The 12,194-nt window shown below is 39.9% G+C and overlaps 1 protein-coding gene across 1 annotated transcript in view; it reads left to right on the top strand.

Annotated features, from left to right (window-relative positions):
• LOC126188791 (inositol 1,4,5-triphosphate receptor associated 1-like) overlaps positions 1–8,374 on the top strand; it is a 396,777-nt gene extending 388,403 nt beyond the window's left edge. Inside the window, exon 14 of the mRNA XM_049930405.1 lies at positions 8,089–8,374. The gene's annotated coding sequence lies outside the window, so the exon portion shown is untranslated. The remainder of the gene's footprint in view (positions 1–8,088) is intronic.
• Positions 8,375–12,194: the final 3,820 nt, after the last annotated feature.

Genomic DNA, 12,194 nt, shown 5'->3' with positions numbered 1-12,194 from the left:
AAAACAAAAAATTACCTATATGGCCTATTCCACCCAACTTTGGTATATTCTGTACTGCCCGACTGACACTGCACATTAAACATGATGGAAACAGAAACGGCCATGAGTGAGCTTATTTTCATTATTACTGTACAGTCAACATTATGCTACTTCATTATTCATCCTAGTATGATAATATTACTTCCTATCTCGAAAAGTATAAATCTACACTGAAAGTTACACCATTCGAATCCCAGAAACAAATAAAATTTACTTATCCCACAAACTCAACAGCTATATCACTCTGTTTGTTGTGGTCTTCAGTCCTGAGACTGGTTTGATGCAGCTCTCCATGCTACCCTATCCTGTGCAAGCTTCTTCATCTCCCAATACTTACTGCAACCCACATCCTTCTGAATCAGTGTATTCATCTCTTGGTCTCCCTCTACGATTTTTACCCTCCACGCTGCCCTCCAGTACTAAATTGGTGATCCCTTGATGCCTCAGAATATGTCCTACTAACTGGGTCCTTCTTTTTGTCAAGTTGTGCCACATACTCCTCTTCTTCCCAATTCTATTCAATACTTCATCATTAGTTATGTGATCTACCCATCTAATCTTCAGCTTTCTTCTGTAGCACCACATTTCGATAGCTTCTATTCTCTTCTTGTCTAAACTATTTATCGTCCACGTTTCACTCCCATAGATGGCTACATTCGATACAGGTACACACAGAAAATATTTCCTGACACTTAAATCTATGCTCGATGTTAACAATTTCTCTTCTTCAGAAACGCTTTCCTTGCCATTGGCAGTCTACATTTCACATCCTCTCCGACCATCATCAGTTATTTTGCTCCCCAAATAGCAAAACTCATCTACTACTTTAAGAGTCTCATTTCCTAACCTAATACCCTCGGCATCACCTGATTTAATTCGACTACATTCCATTATCCTCGTTTTGCATTTGTTGATGTTCATCTTATACCCTCCTTTCAAGTCACTGTCCATTCCGTTCAACTGCTCTTTCACGTCCTTTGCAGTATCTGACAAAATTGCAATGTCATCGGCAAACCTCAAAATTTTTATTTCTTCTCCACCGATTTTAATTCCTACTCCAAATTTTTCTTTCGTTTCCTTTACTGCTTCCTCAAAATACAGATTGAATAACATCGGGGAGAGGCTACAACCCTGTCTCACTCCCTTCCCAACCACAGCTTCCCTTTCATGCCCCTCGCCTCTTATAACTGCCATCTGGTTTCTGTACAAATTGTAAATAGCCTTTCGCTCCCTGTATTTTACCCCTGCCACCTTCAGCATTTGAAAGAGAGTATTCCAGTCAACATTGTCAAAAGCTTTCTCTAAGTCTACAAATGCTAGAAACGTACGTTTGCCTTTCCTTAATCTTTCTTCTAAGATAAGTCGTAAGATCAGTATTGCCTCACGTGTTCCAATATTTCTACGGAATCCAAACTGATTTTCCCCGAGGTCGGCTTCTACTAGTTTTTCCATTCGTCTGTAAAGAATTCGCGTTAGTATTCTGCAGCTGTGACTTATTAAACTGATAGTTCGGTAATTTTCACATCTGTCAACACCTGCTTTCTTTGGGATTGGAATTATTATATTCTTCTTGAAGTCTGAGGGTATTTCACCTGTCTCATACATCTTGCTCACCAGGTGGTAGAGTTTTGTCAGGACTGGCTCTCCCAAGACCATAAGTTGTTCTAATGGAATGTTGTCTACTCCCGGGGCCTTGTTTCGACTCAGGTCTTTCAGTGCTCTGTCAAACTCTTCTCGCAGTATCGTATCTCCCATTTCTTCTTCATCTACATCCTCTTACATTTCCAAAATATTGTCCTCAAGTACATCGCCCTTGTATAGACCCTCTATGTACTCCTTCCACCTTTCTGCTTTTCCTTCTTTGCTTAGAACTGGGTTTCCATCTGAGCTCTTGATATTCATACAAGTGGTTCTCTTATCTCCAAAGGTCTCTTTAATTTTCCTGTAGGCAATATCTATCCTACCCCTAGTGAGATAAGCCTCTACATCCTTACATTTGTCCTCTAGCCATCCCTGCTTAGCCATTTTGCACTTCCTGTCGATTTCATTTTTGAGACGTCTATATTCCTTTTTGCCTGCTTCATTTACTGCATTTTTATATTTTCTCCTTTCGTCAATTAAGTTCAATATTTCTTCTGTTACCCAAGGAGTTCCACTAGCCCTCGTCTTTTTACCTACTTGATCCTCTGCTGCCTTCACTACTTCATCCCTGAGAGCTACCCATTCTTCTTCTACTGTACTTCTTTCCCCCATTCCTGTCAATTGTTCCCTTATGCTCTCCCTGAAACTCTGTACAACCTCTGGTTTACTCTGTTTATCCTGGTCCCGTCTCCTTAAATTCCCACCTTTTTGCAGTTTCTTCAGTTTTCATCTACATAACCAATAGATTGTGGTCAGAGTCCACATCTGCCCCTGGAAATGTCTTACAATTTAAAACCTGGTTCCTAAATCTCTGTCTTACCATTATATAATCTATCTGATACCTTCTAGTATCTCCAGGATTCTTCCATGTATACAACCTTCTTTCATGATTCTTGAACCAAGTGTTAGCTATGATTAAGTTATGCTCTGTGCAAAACTCTACCAGGTGGCTGCCTCTTTCATTTCTTAGCCCCAATCCATATTCACCTACTATGTTTCCTTCTCTCCCTTTTCCCACCCTCGAATTACAGTCACCCATGACTATTAAATTTTCGTCTCCCTTCACTACCTGAATAATTTCTTTTATCTCATCATACATTTCTTCAATTTCTTCGTCATCTGCAGAGTTAATTGGCATATAAACTTGTACTAGTGTAGTAGGTGTGGGCTTCGTGTCTATCTTGGCCACAATAATGCGTTCACTATGCTGTTTGTAGTAGCTTACCTGCACTCCTATTTTTTTATTCATTATTAATCCTACTCCTGCATTACCCCTATTTGATTTTGTGTTTATAACCCTGTATTCACCTGACCAGAAGTCTTGTTCCTCCTGCCACCGAACTTCACTAATTCCCACTATATCTAACTTTAACCTATCCATTTCCCTTTTTAAGTTTTCTAATCTAACTGCCCGGTTAAGGGATCTGACATTCCACACTCCGATCCGTAGAACGCCAGTTTTCTTTTTCCTGATAACGACATCCTCTTGAGTAGTCCCCGCTCGGAGATACGAATGGGGGACTATTTTACCTCCGGAATATTTTACCCAAGAGGACGCCATCATCATTTATCCATACAGTAAAGCTGCACGCACTCAGGAAAAATTACGGCCGTAGTTTCCCCTTGCTTTCAGCCGTTCGCAGTACCAGCACAGCAAGGCCGTTTTGGTTAATGATGCAAGTCAGGTCAGTCAATCATCCAGACTGTTGCCCCTGCAACTACTGAAAAGGCTGCTGCCCCTCTTCAGGAACCACACGTTTGTCTGGCCTCTCAACAGATACCCCTCCGTTGTGGTTGCACCTACGGTACAGCCATCTGTATCGCTGAGACACGCAAGCCTTCCCACCAAGGGCACGGTCCATGGTTCATGGGGAAGGTTGTAGCAAATGGCGAAATTATATCTGCAATTTATTTCAAACACTGCATGCATCTGCTTTTTATGGCAGATACCAGAAACACCAACAGACTCATAATACCCACCAGCCAATACTAACAGCCATTTCCATGCTAAACTATTGTTTAGAAAGGTATGCATGAGCTCATTTATAAGACGTCCTGTCCAACAAACTCACATACACTATCTGATGAAAAGTATCCGGCCACCTATTAGCAGTCACTGCTACTGGGTGTGTCCACCCTTCCCCTTATGACTTTCCCGGGTATTATTATCTGTGAAGGAATGGCAGCCCATTGCTCCTCAGGATCCGAAAGCAGAGAAGGTAGTGATGTTGCACGATGTGGTCTGGAGCTGCAGTCACCATAGACGCCTACTGCAGCGGCATCTCCGCAGACAGATCTTCGATGCGGGTTGCCGACTCCGCTGCAAATTCTGACAGATGCAGGAGTGTTTACAAGCAAGTACCACAGTCGACAACAAACACATAGGTGCGGCCAACATCCATCAGAGGGCATCAACCAGCAGCAGAGGAATGGGATGCAACGATCAACGAACTGTTTCCTGGTGATCACATGCGTGCAAATAGTACTGGAAATGTCCTTCTGCCCAGCGCTAGAAAAGCTGGCGCCCAGCTATTCAGCACGTAGTTCTTGACTCAACCAGTGTGGAGAAGATCGGCCGGTTCATCGGTGTGCACTTCGATCACTCTCTCTTCCGCAATGATTGTGATATGTTGCTTCCATCATGTTAGGCTATCTACCAGATGCTAACAGCCGACTTCGATGTGGAACAGTTGTACAGGTATAGAATCAATGATTATAGGAATTAGTTGTTATTTTATTGATCTGCAGAAGGGATCCTTATTGTTTTCTGGTTTTTAAGAGTGTGTTACAGTTAGAGGTTTATTGTAATTTCCTTAATAAACCAAAAGCTGGCAAATCGAGTTGTTTCTTGCTGTGTAGATTTAGCAGCATACTAACTCATCCCAAAGTTGTTCTGTTGCGTTCAGGTCAGGACTCTGGGCAGGGCAGTCGATTTCAGAAATGTTAGTGTCCACAAATATCTGCCTTGCAGATCCTTCTTTATGATGGGGTGCTTCGTCATGTTGATAAAAACAGTCATCATCTTTGAATTGTTTCTCCATTGTTTGCAGTACAGAATGTTTTAACATGTGGCCATATACTTGTCCACTTATCGTTTTGTTAAGTGTAATACACTACTGGCCATTAAAATTGCTACACCACGAAGATGACGTGCTACAGACGCGAAATTTAACCGACAGGAAAAAGATGCTGTGATATGCAAATTATTAGCTTTTCAGAGCATTCACACAAGGTTGGCGCCGGTGGCGACACCTACAACGTGCTGACATGTGAAAAGTTTCCAACCGATTTCTCATAAACAAACAGCAGTTGAACGGCGTTGCCTGGTGAAACGTTGTTGTGATGCCTCGTGTAAGGAGGTGAAATGCGTACCATCACGTTACAAACTTTGATAAAGGTCAGATTGTAGCCTATCGCGATTGCGGTTGATCATATCGCGACATTGCTGCTCGAGTTGGTCGAGATCCAATGACTGTTAGCAGAATATCGAATCGTTGGGTTGAGGAGGGTAATACGGAACGCGGTGCTGGATCCCAACGGCCTCGTATCACTAGCAGTCGAGATGACAGGCACCTTATCCCCATGGCTGTAATGGATCGTGTAGCCACGTCTCGATCCCTGAGTCAACAAATGGGGCGTTTGCAAGACAACAACCATCTGCACGAACAGTTCGACGACGTTTGCAGTGGCATGGACTATCAGCTCAGAGACCATAGCTGCGGTTACCCTTGACGCTGCATCACAGACAGGAGCACCTGCGATGGTGTACTCAACGACAAACCTGGGTGCACGAATGGCAAAACGTCATTTTTTTCGGATGAATCGAGTTTCTGTTTACAGCATCATGATGGTCGCATCCGTGTTTGGCGACATCGCGGTGAACGCACATTGGAAGCGTGTATTCGTCACTGCCATACTGGCGTATCACCCGGCGTGATGGTATGGGGTGCCATTGGTTACACGTCTCGGTCACCTCTTGTTTGCATTGACGGCACTTTGAACAGTGGACGTTACGTTTCAGATGTGTTACGACCCGTGGCTCTACCCTTCTTTCGATCCCTGTGAAACCCTACATTTCAGCAGGATAATGCACGACAGCATGTTGCAGGTCCTGTACGGGCCTATCTGGATACAGTAAATGTTCGACTGCTGCCCTGGCCAGCACATTCTCCAGATCTCTCACCAACTGAAAACGTTCGGTCAATGGTGGCCAATCAACTGGCTGGTCCCAATACGCCAGTCACTACTCTTGATGAACTGTGGTATCGTGTTGAAGCTGCGTGGGCAGCTGTACTTGTACATTCCATCCAAGCTCTGTTTGGCTCAATGCCCAGGCGTATCAAGGTCGTTATTACGGCCAGAGCTGATTGTTCTGGGTACTGATTTCTCAGGATCTGTGCACCCAAATTGCGTGATAATGTAATTACATGTATGTTGTAGTATAATGTATTTGTCCAATGAATACCCATTTATCATCTGCATTTCTTCTTGGTATAACAATTTCAGTGGCCAGTAGTGTAAGAGGAGCATGCTATAACCTCAAAAAACTCCCTCATATCGTCACACCACCCCCCGGTACTTCACTATTGTCTCCGCATATGATGGCTGGTGATTTTCTCAAGGCATTTGCCAAACGCAAATCTTCCCATTGGATTACAACATGGTATAGCGTGTTTCATCACTCCAGGTCACTCGTTTCCAGTCATCCAATGTCTTTATACAACCTCAAGTGTCGCTTAGCATTGATTGCATAAATGTGGCTTATTCAGAGCTGCTAGACCATTGTGTAACCCATTATTTTTAACGCCTTACTCAGAGTCATTGTGCTGTTTGGACTGCTGGTAGCAAGTGGAACTCATGAGTCATTCCTTTCACTGAATTTACGCGATTTTCACATCCACACTATGCAATGCTCGGCAGTCCCCATCTGTCAGTATGCGAGGAATGCCTGGTCTTGGTTTGGCTTTCATTGTTTCTTCATGTTTCCACTTCACAATCACAGTAGCAACACTCGAGTTTAACGGATGTAGAAGGGTTGAAATGTCGCTCTTGGATATGTTACTCAGGTGACATCCGATGGGTGATCCACGTTTGAAGCCACTGTACTCTACTTCCGTTTCCCCTTCTCTCTTGACAAGACATTACTCCTCGTCTCCAGATATGTAGATGGGTCCAACACGTGTGACATCTAGCGGTCAGTTCCACATTACATGGGGGTGTACTGATACTTGTAATTGGATATTGTACAGAATTTTAAGATGTACATAATGAATAATTAAGTAATGTTTAATCTTTAAGAATCCATTTAAGATTATTTTATGTACCGAAAAATGTGTTTCAGTAAACACATGTGTGTAATTTCGCTACCATGCACCTGAATGTGAAGACACAGGAGATGGGAATGTCTCACATGTAGCAAATAAAGTTTAAAAATGACTGGAGGCAACTTCTTTCTGCTGGCGATATATTTATTGAGTGACTTAAAGTTTTCCTGGTGCATCCGCTGTTTGTGTTGCTCTCACGTTTCCAGCCAGGTACTGTAAATGTGATCTTTCAACAACACACCGTGCCATCATCTTCAAGTGCTAATTGTCGTGGAACGTCTTTGCACATCGTATCTTCTTTATGCTCTTTGTCCCACTACCCTATCACACGCCACCCCACGCGGGAAGCGATTGCCGAATGTTGGGCTCGATCTGGTCCCACAGTGCTTCTGCCTCCCGTATCGGGTGCGAAAGTCGCTCAGGGCTGATGTTGTGACTTAGAAACTGAAGCTGCTGTCGCTACTTTTGAGACCATCAGCGGCTCGTATTTATATTATAGAAGTATATATCCTATGTCTGCCTGAATGTTTATTAGAGTATCATGCAAAAATTGGAAGTAAGTCAAGAACTATTCGAAATTTTTGCTAACAACGTTTCCCCATATATATGTATGGGGAAAAGTTGTTAGCAAATATATATGCGAATTCGTATTGGAGTATTGTCTAAAAATTTACTAACAAATTTTTGCTAACAATGGTTCCCTGTTATATATGTGTATATGTTTGGATTAACTTTCAACAGGTGGCGCTCCAGTAGGTGTACAAAACAAAAATACACACTTAATCAAATGCATGAGTGCCAAAATTTGAAAGCCATTGAAGGAGAACATTCGAAAATTTTATTTTATTATGTGTATAGCTTTCAGTCTTGTGACTTGTGTTGCAAAGTATTATTGTGTTGCATTAATACATTTGTTTTCTTAAGCACCTTCTTCATTCCTAATGCATAGACACTGCAGTGGTACTTTGTAGTGCAAGACAACTTTAAAATTTTATCTCTGGACAGACTTTTTTTCCACAACTTTTTACACCACATGTTTTCTGAAGTTTACTGCGTTTTTGAGTTGATATTTTCTTTTCCACAGACATGATGCATCAATGCTGGAACCTACCTTTGGTCATCGTGCTACCATTAGAAAGAGAACAACAATGTCTGTGGAACACAAATAACCAGTCTGCAGACCCTTGGCATATTTTGTGTGTGTAAATATTATATGTATCAAAATAACTGTTTTTAATTCTTTCTTCAAAGTGAAATTAAAGGAAATGTTACCTTACAATTACTCTAGTGTTCCTTCAAATGTAAATGTGTTCAGTTATGTCCCGTCAGAAACTTGTGATACGTGAAGCTTCCCACTGCATGTAGTGTTAATACTTATAAGCAAACTGTCAGTTATTGTTAAGGTGTTCCCCAGAAACAAATTCGTAACAAGCACCTCTCCTTTTACATTTTCAGCAGTACCATCCTTATCACTGTGTAGTTAATGATGAAATTACTGATACTGTTTCAGTACTAATGTTGAAGTATTGATGTTGCAATGCTGATGTTACTGAAAACACCTGAAACTAGTTGTAAGGTACTAGTTGGATTAATATCTGCACTCAACAACAACCCACGTGCACTCTAAAGCTACATATATTCTGGTCAAGAGACACTCAGCTGTTTCGAGAATGGAGATGCCCAATAGAGCCAGATGATTGCTTGCTGTTCACAATGGAAGATTTTCTCGCACTAGTTGTCCTGTTGATATGTAACTACGTTATTTTTTTCAATTAGCAGTGTGATAGAGTATAATGTAAATGTTAACATCAGTCAGTTTTATGTAAAATTGACATTTTATTGAAATTTTGTATGAAGCTAAAAAAGCCAAAGGACAAGTTCCACTTTTGCATCACAAGAAACACGACCCTCAATGCAGTAGTACAATATAAGTAAAAACTATAGGAATTCGTTACAGGATACACGGTGATAAAACAAACCATTTGAATCAGGCGATATTCTAACTGGTAAAGTAACTTCCACCAATCCAAAAATTAGGGAATATTTCTGTAGTCACACTATAGTAATTGCAACTTCATTCACCCAGATTTGTGTTTAAAAAGTCCTAGACATTTACTAATCATAATGCATATGAATACAACCAAAAATTACCTCATCTCACAATATAGGAGCCTACCCAGGAATTTCTCACATCCCTGTATATTTTTCTTGACATATCAGTTTTTTTGGGAAAATGATAAAACTGATCAATTGTTTGTTACTTCCAATATACTATTGGACAGAAACTCCAAAACTTCAATAATTATTAACTCTATGTTAACAAAAATTTTGAAGACATTTATTTGACAACAAATATATTACTGAAAAATTAAAATAAATAAGAAAACTTTCACAATGACTTTAATAAACAGTGTATTTTTATTTACTACTAATGTTCACAAAAAAGAATGGGAAAGCTGTCAGATTTTCATCAATAATAATTTTCATTTATGTATTTTTTTATTATTTTGTATCTGCAAGTGTGCTGACAACATTTAATATTCAAAAGTTAATATCATTTCAAATTCATTTCCTTCAAACATTTAAAAAAGCTGCAACACAAGAAACCCTATTGTAAAAAAATGTCAGATCATATTCTGACACTTCATAAGCGTTTTATCACAGTCCAAACAGTAACTGCTGTTTCTTTTCGTCCTCTCTTGATATTAAAATGTCCCTACTGAGTTCTCAACAGGCATAATGTGATTAGTTTACTTTCTTGTTGTACAGTGGCAAAAACGGATGTCTCCCATGCATGACTTAAGAATGTTGTATTGCAATTCAAGCCATTTATATTTTTCATAATTTTACCACAAACCTTGATGTGTAAGTATCTTTTTCATGAAATGTAGTAATTTTGATTATCACCACACCAATGTTAATCACAATGGTGATACTGTGGTAATTTACTGAATTACATCTTTTCATTAAAGAAAACTGCATATATTAAACTGAACCAAAAGCTAACAAAGAAATAGTAAAGAAAATCATGTGAGTATATTTAAAGGGTGAAGAATTTGTATTTAAATTTCTTGATCATTGTTTTATTCCCCTCACTCCGTTTAGGATGGGATGGTGGTAGGTTGTCAGCAGTACAACATTCTATTCTCCAGCCAACAAGAGATGTTGAAAGCATAACAAAGATGGAAACAAATATCATTAAAATATGAAAAGTTTACAAATGGTTTTAAAAAGTATAAAAAGGATGAAAGTTGTTGGTGTTTGTATGACAACAGCAATACCATTGTGTTTCTTTGTTGATGAAATTTAATTTCTAAGGACTAGAGGATTAAAACATATATTTAAGATGCACTGCAGAAATTTTGACATTCTTCCCATAGAAAAATATAGATACCATGGAGATGACGGTAGGTGTTAGATTGGCTAGTGGAGTATGGAGGCAGTTGTATGGAAGCAGCTGTACTGAGGCAGTCAGCTTTTTGTCAGATGAGTGCAGTCCTAAGTTGGATTGCTATGTAGTGCAGTGAATCTTATTGTGAATTTTATTGTGAGTAAGTCAGTGCTGAGCAGTTTTGTTCAAGAACTGCATGTTACTGTGAGTTGGTGAGAGCAGGCAGTGCTAACCCAGAAGACACCACTTAGAAGTTATTTCTATCAGACCAACTGTGGTCTGATGATTCTGTTGCCTCTCTGTTGAAGAGAAGAATTGCATGATACTGGTATTGATACCAAGAATGGCTGCAATGTTGATTCTGAGAGAGCAAGCCATGTTTTTAAAGGGACTTTGACAAGCACATGTTGCTCCTCTAAATGGATTCTGCTGTCATCTGAGGTAAGGTGTTACTGCTTCCCTTTTCTTACAGCTTGGCACGTATCTAGTGGCAGTGTAGCTGATTAGCTTTTTTGATGAACCATGTAGCAGAGTGACAATTAGGCTGAGCTCAATATTTAGAATAGGTTACATACTCATGAAATGTTTAACCTGTGACTGGGAGTTAGTAAAACATTGTTTTCATGCACAAAACAATTGGAAATATTTATTTATTTTCTTAATATTGCCAATTCAGGAGTAGAGCCAAATGTAATTCTATTAAATGTGGCATAAGGTACATGTTGTATTAATTTATGTTAGGTTTTCTTGTAATAATTATTCTAATAAAAAAATTACTTTAATTTTCCGATTTCTTTACCGTGGTCATGCTAATGGTCCCATTTGATGATTTTCTTCAGTACTAATCAATAGATGTTTTACAATTATTTTAGTGTGCATTATTAACTTTTACTGCCCGAGTATTATGTATATGAGGAGTCACAGCTGTATGTTATGGTCAATTTTATAAGAATAATGTAAGTCACATCGCCAAATGACTAAGGTGTACCTTCCAAGTTCCCACCTTATTCTTTTCAGGTGGTGTTTTTGTCAGTCCACATATGAATAAATGTATAAGTGATTTTATTCTCATGTAAAAGGATAGCAATTGGCTGTCAGTAGCCTACAGAGGTCATTTATTGATCAAGCAACAGCAGAATATCTTTAAAATACTAATAGATGGTACCGTTGCACAATAGACGCATTGGTGCCTGTCAAACTGTGCTTAAATGTAGTCAGATGCACACAGGATTTGTAGGTGTGTAGGATACTATAGGAGTACTAAATCCAAGATTGGCCAATTAGTAATTTTAGTAATTTCAGTCTACTGCAGGCTCTAATGATGCGTATGGGTCGTCTGGGTAGACCTGCTCGCACACATTTTAAATGCTCTGAGGTGGACGGAGGAACTATAACAGTGCAAACGAATAGTTACACACAAATATACACTTTATTGCGCTGTAAGTACTTAACTAAAGTTGTACAGCAACTCACTGGATGTGTTTGCGAACAGATACAAACAAGTAGTGGCCTGTCGATGTGTGCATTACTGAATACAGTATGAGATTTTCACTCTGCAGTGGAGTGTGCGCTGATATGAAACTTCCTGACAGATTAAAACTGTGTGCCGGACCGAGACTTTGGAAGGTACGAGACGAGGTCCTGGTAGAATTGAAGCTGTGAAGAGGGGTCGTGAGTCGTGCTTGGGTAGCTCAGTTGGTAGAACACTTGCCCGCAAAAGGCAAAGGTCCCGAGTTCGAGTCTCGGTCAAGCTCACAGTTTTAATCTGCCACGAACTTCCACTGAATACAGTGTTAAGA

The sequence above is a fragment of the Schistocerca cancellata genome, chromosome 5 (assembly GCF_023864275.1).
Source record: "Schistocerca cancellata isolate TAMUIC-IGC-003103 chromosome 5, iqSchCanc2.1, whole genome shotgun sequence".
NCBI classification, from domain to species: domain Eukaryota; kingdom Metazoa; phylum Arthropoda; class Insecta; order Orthoptera; family Acrididae; genus Schistocerca; species Schistocerca cancellata.
This window is presented reverse-complemented; position numbering and strand designations above follow the sequence as displayed.